General features: G+C 36.1%; 1 protein-coding gene across 1 annotated transcript in view; it reads left to right on the forward strand.

Moving 5' to 3' along the window:
- Positions 1–12,143, forward strand: part of LOC117178718 (pyrroline-5-carboxylate reductase 3-like) — a 278,006-nt gene that overhangs the window by 180,670 nt on the left and 85,193 nt on the right. The window lies entirely within an intron of this gene.

A 12,143-nucleotide genomic window follows, 5' to 3' on the forward strand; every position in this document is an offset into this window, starting at 1 on the left:
CGAGGTTGAGCGTGAGTGTTTCGAAACCGTACGTCGCGATGGTTGAATCGTTGGCCGCGTAAAGTTCGTACGATGTTTTGGGACGTCGTCCGCGTGTTAGTGTACGTGGAAAAACGCATAGGTCTGCTCCCGTGTCGACCAAATATTGCGTTTTCGTATCCCGGTCCGTAACGAAGAGGCGGCGAGACGATGGGTAAGTGTCGCTGGCCTCCATCAGCGCCGGCCCGGTTCGCTTCCCGATTTAAATGCACACGGTAGATTGCACTTCTTAGCGTCACTTCCGAAAGTTTCGTGATACCAACAAACACCGTCTTCATTATTTCGACGAGATCGACTTCTGCTGCGATCGCGGAACCGGCCGCGAGACGGAGACCGGCCACGATCTCTTGAGCCCGATGCTACTTCTGACAACGTCACTGACACTTCGGCAACTCTGGTTGTTACAAGGGCGAGCTGCTGAAGCATGGCTTCTAAAGGTGCTAAATTTGCAGATACCTCGGAAACACGGGTCTTTGGCGTTGCTTCTGCGATGGTATCGGCGAGCTGTGCCAACTTATCAAGCTGGGCTTGGTCCTGGGTTGCCAGGATAGCCTGCATCGACGTAGGTAGCCGACCGAGCCAGAGTGGACGCAGGACAGCGTCTGGAAAAACGTTACCTGCAAGGTCGCGAAGGTATCGGAGGAACGATTAATGAGTTCCGTTTTTAGTCTCTGATATGTTCGTTCAGGTCCAGGTGCAGAGGTTAAAATGTCGTGCACTTCAGCTGCAAATTTTGCATCTAGATTCCCGGCAACGTAATTGAACTTTGTTTCGTCTAATAGTACTCCCGCGAGCGCGAATTGTGTTTCCACCTGAGCAAACCACATCTCCGGATCTGCCGGCCAAAAGGGTGGGATTTTCACTCCAACGCGGTTAATCGTGGCATAATTCGGAAGCATGAGGCCTGCGAGAGAAAAGTTAGGTGTTGTATTTTCTGTACAATGTAACGGCTAGGCCATCGTAGCCATCGTTGCAACGGGCGTCATCGTCGTCGTGGTGGCTGTGGTTGTAGTCATTTTTTAAAAGTATAAACTCTACAGATGATAATCCTAGAATGAAATCTGCACTTCACTAGTCTGTGTAAGGGCGAAACTGACTGTCACTGTATCAAAAGATATACACTTTTCACGGGGTCACCACTTTGAGGGGGAATAAGGCGCATGAATAATTAAACTCTGAAGTTTAAATATCTAAAAAAACACTTTTAATCAAGAATAATGTGAGCGAGGTTCACATAGTTTGAGAGACGGAAACGAACTGAGGTTTCGATGACGAATTCCTCGCCGCCCTGGGCCTGGCATAGCAACAGGGCATGTACCCGTACCGATTCGCATATCTCAAAGCCTTTGAAAACTCTCCGGTGATATCATTTGCTTACACTATCGAAAAAAAACATGAAATGAAATACGTGACACAGAGAGACTGGCAGAAAGTATAAGAAATTAAATGAGTGCCGGCTCGAAATATTCAATACTTTTCTCCTGGACTATAACCAGAAATATCTGGTAATAATTATTTAAAAATAGCTAGGAAGGTGGTCGCCACACTCTGCAACATAAATTATATAATTAGTATGAATAATAATATCAAAAAATACATTTCCTAACTTCGATTATATTTTTATCGATTATCACAAAAAATTTCAAAGCTGTCCTTCGTTTTCATGTCCTGTCGGTCCCACGCATATTAAATTGGTTTTCATATAAGAAAAAATATTTAAATCAATGTAAATTTGGGTGAGATTTGTTACTTGGATAGTTCTTCAATCAATTTCATTTTAATTATATGTCCTGTCGATTTTACCTAAAACTCCTTAATTACTTGAGAAATATAAAAATATAAGGCCAGATTTGGATTCAGTGCGTGAAAATGTCCAGGTATTAATTCTTAATAAATTTATAAGGTTATTGTTTATACGCACAAACATGAAATATTATTAAATTTTTCGTGCGCGAGATGTCCTGTCGGTCCCAGTTTCGAGTTTCGAGGTTAGTCGTACTGTCCGTGACGGAACGTGAAGCGCTAGCATTTCTTGGACTTCAAATACACGACCATGTAATGGATAAGTAATTGTGATTGGAAAATAATCGTTCTGACGCGAGTGTGTAGCAAAAGTGCTACAGGAATTAAAAAAGTTGTTTTGACTCACCCAACAACAGAAGGTAAAGGTTGTTATTAAGATCAGTGATGTTTATTTGAATGAATCATGATACATCCTTTTTTTTTTAATAAATTCCCTAAAAGCAACAGAAAGTGAATGGCAAAGTGGCACACAATTGTATTTTATTAAATTTTTATTGAATTTTATGTAAACTGACTGAGAACTAATTAGTTTGCACGATTGCACTGCGTTCAATATATGTGAGTCATTCCCAACATTGTTATAATATTATAATATTAATTTATGCCATGTCAAGATGTACACTAGAAAAGGAAGATAAAGATAGAGCTAATAGGAGAAACAAAGTTAAAACTGAAAGGAGCATAAAAAAAAGACAGATTGAATTTGATAAACCGGAACAAAGAAAAATATTGATTAATTCAGTACAAGAACAATTAGATCATTACGCAGTAAAGATACCTAAGATACAAAATCCAAAATTTAAAGTAATTGGAATTAATAGTGATGAGGAAAAAACGAGCGATGAAGAAGTTTTAGATATGATTGGCATGCAAAATAATTTAGAAAACATCAAGGAGTGCAAAAGCATGAAAATTATATACAGAAGCAAGAATATAAAATATAAAGATATATCGATAATAGTAGAGACGTCACCCAGTATTTTTAAAGCAGTAATGGGCAAACAAAAACTTAATCTAGGATGGAACAAATTTAGGGTTCACGAACCTATAAATGTACTGCGCTGATAACCACTTTATAACAAATCGTAAAAACAGAAATAATTTGAAATATATAAACTGCGTGAGAAAAAAAAGGAGAGAGTATAGGCAATAGTGAAGATCAGTTAAAGAATACGGCTTATGATAAGGAGTGTCCTTGTTGTAGAAGAATAAAGGACATTCAGCTTAGTAAGATTAATTATGAAAATATATAGCAATCATGTAATAAACCAGGAATCATACATAGTTTGAATGTACTAGGTTTTCTAAGTAAAAAGGTAGTAGTAGAATGCATAATTATAAAAAACTTGAAATTAATGGTATCGGCTTTAAATGAAGTATATGTTTGTGATGATGTAGAAGATCACGAATTACAAATAAACGGGTACAAATTATTCAGATGTGATACGTCTTATAGAAGATCAGGTGGAATATTAATTTACATACAAAATGGAGTAAGATTTAAAGTAATTGAAAATATAGTATAGAAGAATGGCATGTGGCTATCTCTGATTAGAATATATGGATGGAATGATTGTAAAATTATTGGGGTAATTTATCATTCGCCTAGTACCAGCGATGCTGAGTTTACAAGCCTATTAGAAGATAAATGCGACGAATTAACTTATGGATAATCTTATGGACTAAAGCAATATGTTGAAGGATATACTAGAGTCACAGATGTATCTAAAACATGTATTAATTTAGTTTATTCTGAATCCAGGCAATTAGTTGATATATTTCATACGCCAAAGATTAGCGATCACTCGATAATTCAAATAAAAGTACACAGTAATAGAAGTTTGAATTCAAAAATGAGTAGAAAATTAAAGTATAGAGATATCAGTAATTTCAACGTTGAGATGTATTTAAATCAATTTAATATATTGATTTTCAATAGCCTATATGATAGAGTAGCCTTAGTGGCTAATTGAAAAATTTCAAATATTTTATTAATTTGTTTCATTTTTTAAATTTTATTCTTAATCTTTAACGTGTTATAAGCAAAAAACTGATCTTTTAACTGAGAGCTGAAAAGTGAACATACTAGGTGTGTTCAAAAAATAAGGTGACTTTATGGTTTTCTCAAAAAATATTCATTTATTCCTCAATATTTATGTTGTCCCCTTCAAAGTAATCCCCCTCAGATATAATACACTTGTGCCAACGCTTTTTCCAATCAATCGTTGAAAATCGATGTACCGTACGACCTTCTGGTAAGAATTCCTGATACACTACTCCTCAGGATGCTTCCACTGAGACGATTGGGCTTTAGTATCGACATCATAACCATATACCCACGATTCATCCCCAGTTATAACCCTTTTGAGAAAATCAGGATCATTATTGACTTTTTTCAACATCTCCTGAGCGATGGTCATGCGATGGATCCTTTGATCAAAATTAACCAGTTTTGGAACAAATTTTGCTGACACACGTCTCATGCCCAAAACGTCCGAAAAGATAGCATGGCTTGAGCCAACCGATAAGCCAACATCTTCAGCAACTTCTCTGATGGTAATTCGGCGATTTTTCAACACCATTTCTTCCACTGCTTGCACGTTTTCATCTGTTGTTGACATGCTAGGACGTCCAGGGCGAAGTTCGTGTTCGACATCCTCTCGGCCGTCTTGGAACAGCTTGTACCACTTATACACATTTTTCTTACTGAGAGTAGACTCACCGTATGCAACTGTCAACATTTCAAGAGTTTTAAAGCACTGGACTCCATTTTTCACACAAAATTCAATGCAAACTTTTTGCTCCATTTTTTTCGAAAGAAGAAAATTGCCGAGCACACCAAACCCTTCTAACCTTTTACGCCGCTGCCAGAAAAACAACACGAGCTATATAGTCAAAACTGTGAACATATGATCGTGGCGAGTGTACCAACGCAACAAAACAAAAAATTTAAAACTTGGAATGTACGTAGCCCGCGAAAATTAAAAAGTCACCTTACTTTTTGAACACACCTCTTATATTTGTGGAGAAAAAAGGCATGCATTCTCATCTCGAATATCGTTGAATGTTATAAAGAGCGATAAGAGCCGGGCAGTGTACTCTTGATATTTATTTATTAAGCGCCCGTAAAAGGTCTGGAATTAAATTCATAGTGTCTATAATCTCTCTCTCGAGTCTCGAAATTGTTTACTGTATCTTATTACATATACTACGTCCAGAGGTTGACCACGCAGAAACTACGTACATTCGAATATCGGACACAGTAGCTTTCGACACTGTCATTTCTCTGACACTGTCGTCAGCTGTTTCGCGGACACTGTAAGAATTATGTGATTAACCCAGGGCCGACGCATCCTCGAAGCCCCGTTTCTGCGATCTGTAGTACACACTTAGTTTTCCACAATAAATAAAGTTAAAAAATCAGGATGGAGACACTCGAAAAGAATTTTAATTTCGGAAATTACGCATTTTGTCCTATTTACTTAAGGCCATGTCATGAGTTGGTCACGTGACCAGATTCCTACCTTACCGACACTGTTTGTATTTCCCAACTTATTTTCACACAAAGCGCTAGATCCAGTTGAACATTTGGGATCATAAATGAAAAGCACTGAGGAAGGTGGACCTGGTCTTAAACTTGTTGTGTTTTTAACGCGATATAGCGCTTCATGTGAAAATAAGTTGGGAAATAAGAAAAGTTTTCAGTATGGTAGGAACGCAGGAACGTGACCCACGCGTCACAAAAATTAAAACTGCTCGAAAATATTGTTATCATCTTGGGGATGCTTTTCTACATCAGAGTGCACAGGTGCAACTATCATAAGTGAGAACCGCCGCGTTAAGATGAGATAAAATTAACGAAAATGACAAGGACTCATGACATGGCCTTAAGTAAATAGGACAAAATGCGTAATTTCCGAAGTCTTTTTCGAGTGTCTCCAACCTGATTTTTTAACCTTCGAATTATACTTGTGCATTTCATACTTGAGACAACCCTCACATTATGTCTTCAAGTTTTGCAATAAAATACAAAACCATTCTAATTGACTGTAATAAGTATTTTAAAATACTACAAATTATACTTTATAACACATAAATTGAAAAGTCTGGTTCTAAACTTCAAGATACCACTTATAGTTATTCATTAATAATGAATTAGTACGTTATAAATAAACAATTTAAAAAAATTAGTGCGAGTAAAAATTCGGAGTAGTATCCGAAGCTTCACTTCTCACTAGCCTTGACAACTTGTACATTGTGTTACCATCGTAAAAAGTAAGCCATTACATAACATTCAATCATATCATGGGGATTTTGCTTGATCTTCCATCTAACCTCTGATAATTATCGATTTTATACCTTTCGCAGCCTCCGAAGCGAGTAGTCTCCAAAGCCTTTTATGTCCTTATCTGTGCTGTAAATGACCACTTTACATTTGGATTTTTTCGGAACTCAGGATATTGTTTTTGGATATCTGCAGAACATATTACGATAGGCAAAGTTTGAAAGAGCGAGACAAAATTTTTTTTGTAAAACTCGATCCGGCGAGGGATACTTTCGTGAGAAGCGCCCGTATCTATCGATCCCACGGTCGTGAAACGTGGTCATAAGTGTGGTCCCAAGGGTACTTTTGCGATAAACCTTCAAATCGAAAGCACAAGGTCAATTATGTATTTTACATAGATAATCTTAAGATATATCCTAAAACTAAAGAACTACATCTAGGTCTAGGGATTGTCGAACAATATACTAAGAAAATTAGAATTGGATAGGAAATATGCGCTAAGCAGTGCCGGATTAACAAATTTTGGGCCCCTAGGTCATGACCATTTTCAAAAACCCCCCACCCACCCGCGAACACTAAATATAATTTTGAGAGCAACCGGTCACGTGAGCGCGGTGCTTTAAATCTGGCATTCCACATTCGTGAAAATTCTTAGTGAATAGAGTTAAATGAGACTGACTAAACAGAAATAATTCCTATTGGCATTCTACGATTCATTAATGTGCACATGAATGGGTTCAGATTCAATATGAAATAGAGTTTTTAAAAGATCACAACTAATAGTAAAAATACGATGCACGCAGAACAATTTTCAATAAGCGTGAATCTGCCAATTCTATGTCACTTCAGGTTATGTTTAACTGAGTAGAATATGCAGATTGAAGTTTTAAAGAATGAATCCTTTCGAATGAGAAGCATGAAGTAATACATTTAATGAGGACAATTCTGATTAAACAAAAATTAAATAAATTCAAGTTAAATAATATTGTTATTGCATATTATAATTGATGCGACCATTTATTTCTGAATGTAATGATTATTTAGTTGTAATTCTCTTTTTGCAATGGTTTTCAATAGATTATTTGGTGCAAGAGTTATAAGATTTATACTAAATTAAGCGTCAGTGACATTCAATTTATTCAGTGCACATGCTAATGGCTGTAGGGAGTCCACGTGTCAGAAACGAACTTTGTAATTCTCATATCCATTTGCATCACAAACATCCAAATGTTTAGAAATTCAATACCCGCATTTTTTAAAAGGTAATTTCTATAAAATAAAACTAGAGTGATCGTTTTTTTGAGTTTAAAATTGATATCAGGTAAATGTGAAGTTTCATATAACCTACAGATTGTAACTTATGCAATTTTTACTTTCAGTGATAACGAGAATTTATAAACGTAATCCCTAGCGGACCGAGTGAACCGAATGGAGCCTCTAAAAAATACCCGCAAAGACCCCATTGGGTCCCCATTCGGTTCCTTTAAAAAAAAAGTAAAAAAAACAGCAAAATCAACTTTTAAATTGTTGAAATTCGAATTATACGTTAAAATTCCCTATAGAAGATCACGGAATAATGTCAATAGTTTTCTTACAACGGTAAAAAGTTTTAAAAAAATAAGACGTATAACGCCTGTTGACTGCTAAACTTCAAACGTATCATCTGTAAGTAGCAGTCAATAGGCTTTATAGATCTTATATATTTTTTAACTTTTTACTTCTGCAAAAAAAGTATTGCGATTACTCCGTGAGTTTTCAATAGAAAATTTAACGTTGCATCTGAATTTCAGCAGTTTAAAAGTTGATCTTGCTGTTTTTTGAGTTTTTAAAAAGGAACCGAATGGGGACCCAATGGGGTCTTTACGGGTACTTTGTAGAGGCTTCATTCGGTTCTTTCGGTCTGCCAGAGAATTAAAAGAAAAAAAATCAGTTTTTGTTTTGTAAAATATATAAATAAATTTTCATCATTCAGATGTGTGATGCAAATACGTGATTAACAATGTTTAACAAAATATTAAAATTCCTGAAAATAGTCTATAAATGAAAGTAGACTACATTTATGCCAGAATTTTCTTAAAAGTTTCCCATTTAACTAATTTCTAATAAATAATTGAAACTGTTTAAATTAAATTTGGTTTGTTTAAATTGATAATTTTATATCGGAACTATTGTTCCTCTATTGGTTAATGCTGATTCATAATCGCTACTGAATGGATACGAGAAAAAAATTACGTAGCCGATTAAAAAAGCCGGTTTCTCATTCGAAACTTACTCTAACCTATGAGCGGGTATCTGGAATTCCAGTGACAAATACGATACTCAGAAGACCTCAAAACCCATTAAAATGCAAGTGAATGGATTGTATTTTGCGTAAAAAAAGCAGCGAATTTGCATGTGAAAAATTTAAAACACAATTTGCGAGTCAAAGAAAATAGAAAAAATCTTTGAAAATTTTGAAAAAAAGAAAACGCGAAACATTGTGTGCTTTCAAAGACGGCAATTCATATTTTCCCATAATTGATTCGTTTGAAAATTGGTTGACGAATGCGTGGATTGATGATTCAGTGCAATTTAAAAAAGACCAAAAATGATCCTTATTATCTTAATATGTTCCTCTTATCCAAAAATGTTCCAATTACCAAAAAGTTACAATATAAATGTTGTGTATGATAAACCAAAAAGTTACGATATAATAAATAGTAAATAATATGTATCTTAACGATATGACAAACGTAACAATGTGCTGAATAATTAAACAATATCACTATTAACATAAAGAAAATGTGCACTCTTTGAAAAACAATTTTTTTAGACCTTACGTAATATCTTGGGGGAAGGGGGGTCCCCTTGAATCTTACGGAACCCTTACATGGGGAGCGGGGGATTTTCGGAAAAATTCCCCTTTGTAATTAATGGACAGCCCCTCACTAATAAATAAGTTCAATTATTTTACCAATAGTGAATTCTATTCCATACGTTTAACTAAGTAACTATATTTTAACACGTTAACATTACCCTAATAGCACGGAACATTCCAGGGACATTCCTGGAACGTTCCCAAAACATTCCCTGAGCGTGTAAAATGTCCGCCACTTGGGCACGTTTCAGGAACATTCCACTGGAACGTTCAAAGAATAAATGATTGTTATTATTATTATTATCAATGAATATCCGATAAACCGTAAGTGATAGGTGAAAATTAATGTCAGTTTATGTTATAGATACAATATTAGAATGTAGTATATACGGTACTCAAAACTAAAAAAATGACATCTATTTTTACCTATCTCTTACAACTTACGAGATAATTGTTATTAAAAATAACAATATTGGAAGGTTCCCCACAGGTCCCAGTGGAACTTTCCTGGAACGTTCCCAAGCGGCGAACATTTTACCCGTTCAGGACACGTTCTGAAAGTTCCCGCGGAACGTTCCAGGTACGTTCGCGGAACGTTCCGTGCCATTAGGGTCGTTTTCAATAACTAGTTTTTGAAAATTCAATTTTTCCCTGATAAAAGCAAAATAATTTAAAAACGTTATTAAATTGCAAAAGAGAAATAATCTAAAATATGTAGTTTCAATATACTTCCGGTATGTATTGCACCACATGTATGTTTCACAGTTCGAATTTATAAAATAATTAACCTGCGAAATATTCCGGACTTTCAATACTGCCTTCTCGCTTTTAATTTAATTGTGCAAATAATTTTTTATGCGCTTTAAAACAGAGAACGATATTTCTCCGCCAGAATTCGTCGATAATATACAGAGAAACATTCGAAGCTCGATTTCAAGATTCTTGTATAAAGTTATCAGGTGCTTCTCGGGAATAATTCATAGAAACGTGGCCGCTAAGCATTCCATTTCCTTTAGACTTATGTTATTCAGGAACGTCTTAAAATATATACATGTGCCTCCTCTAATTGTCTCTCTAAATCTTTCAAGTAAATTTGAGATAAGCCTTTAAAAGTTTAATAAGCTTTAAAAAGTTTTTAGATCACCACGAGCATTGAATTCTGTATAATTATCGGCTTCATAAGAGAATAATTTTGTTCTTCTTCAGCGTCAGTTCTTATCCTGATAATCATTGCATTTCGTTAATCTTTTTCTTCGTAGTAAACGAAACGGTCGCGTAGATTCGCAATATATAGTCGTAGAATTTTGTGCAGCTCTACGATGGCAGCTAACTCACTACCTGTTCCTTGCATGATTAAATTCGTTTTGTCAAAACGTTTTAATACGCTATTCGAGAAGGCGGCCAGTATGCCGTTTTCGAGGACACTAAACTGCTGAAAAAGCCCGTCAGTTACGGCTCCAACATCAGACTCTTCTAGTGGATCCTCTGCTATTTCTAGCAGAGTTTCTGCAAAATAATGGTACGAATCTACATGTGAGGAAAAGGCATTTGCCCGATCCGACCACCTATGATTCAAAACGCGTTTTAGAACCAATATACATTTATTTATTTGCAGTTTTTCTTTAATTTTCCACCATCTACCTGAAGAAGGACTAAAAAACTTGTACACATGATCTACAAGCGATATATCAGGAGTAGAGTCTAGACTTATTACGTAATATTTGTAGACTGTATTTGTGAAACTATTTCATCCAGAACACGATCGTAAATTAATTCAATTAATTCGTTCCAAATGCTTAAGTGCCTTTAATGCCGAAGTTCTTAATATGACCCTTCAAAAGTTTATCGTATTCCGTGACGAGTTCTGGTAAACCTAAATAATTTCCGTTTTGCTCTGATCCGAAAGTTTCATTACTTCCTCTGAAGGCTAAGTCACGAGTACCCAGAAATTTAATTACGCTAACTATTCGCTAAAGTATTTGTTTCCAATCCTGATGCTCTTTTCCGTAGCTTTTCTCTAAAGCAGTATCTACTCCACTCAACAATCTGGATCTTAAAAGCAAGGTTTTTACATATTTCGAGACCCCCTGAATCTGGGGACAAGATAAACTTTCGTAGGATATATTCATCATAATAGTACCAACTTAAAAAAAAATGAAGAAAAAAAAATGCTGGCATTTTTAAGAATGGAAAGAAGTACTACAATAAAAAAGAAACAGTATTAGATCTATATCAGTTTGATGTGGAGCATCAGTCAATGTCGCGTGAGCTAACTTTTACTTTCCTTAAATAACACGGATTGAAGTCGGGCACCGAGGTTTTCAGTTTGGCATGTCAAGGCGGTGTCATTTCCACCTTAACATACCTTTGCCACATTTTGAACCAAGACATTCCCGATAATAGCTGCAGGGCGTGTCGTGCACACCCCGAGCATCTAGGACACACACTATCTAGTTTTCCAACTCATGCGGGAACGACCTACATCCAAAGGCACACTGCGGCACAAAGAGTATTTTATTACTATCTCTATCATAATCACGGCATTAACCTTAATATCCCTCCGCCAAAAGCTCCTAGGGAAATAGAGTCAATGGTCGAAAATGAGAAATGCAGCATATACTTGAACTTTATATTTTCGACAATTGTGTTTGTTGTACACTCGAGGCCTGATATAGTTCCCCTTGACATTGAGAAGCAAACCATGTTCGTTATCAAATTTTCGGCACAAGCTGAAAAAAACATCGTAGACAAGGAAAATTAAAAGAAAAAAGATATAGAGACCTTATAAGGGAGTTGCGACGATTGTATCCGAAATATTCTGTTAAACGAATCGTCGTTATCATCGGCGCTCTTGGAAGTGCTAAGCTTTCACTGGTTAATATCCTGAAAAGTATCTCTGGGTGTCAACAATATGCTAAAGCACTTGCGGGGGAAATGCAAAAGGCGGTCGCCCTTGGATCGCATCGTGTTCTCAGGGTGCACGAGACTTTTGCCTAATCGTCATATTGATTCCGTCATAGACTGTGAACACCCATCTCACGGGCATGAGACGTGTTTAGAAAGAATGCCCACCCATCACTACCGAGGAGGTGAAAAAAGTATTAAGAGGGATGAAGAACTATTCCGCACCGGGACCAGATTGTATCAAAACCTTCTGGT

The sequence above is a fragment of the Belonocnema kinseyi genome, chromosome 8 (assembly GCF_010883055.1).
Source record: "Belonocnema kinseyi isolate 2016_QV_RU_SX_M_011 chromosome 8, B_treatae_v1, whole genome shotgun sequence".
NCBI lineage: Eukaryota > Metazoa > Arthropoda > Insecta > Hymenoptera > Cynipidae > Belonocnema > Belonocnema kinseyi.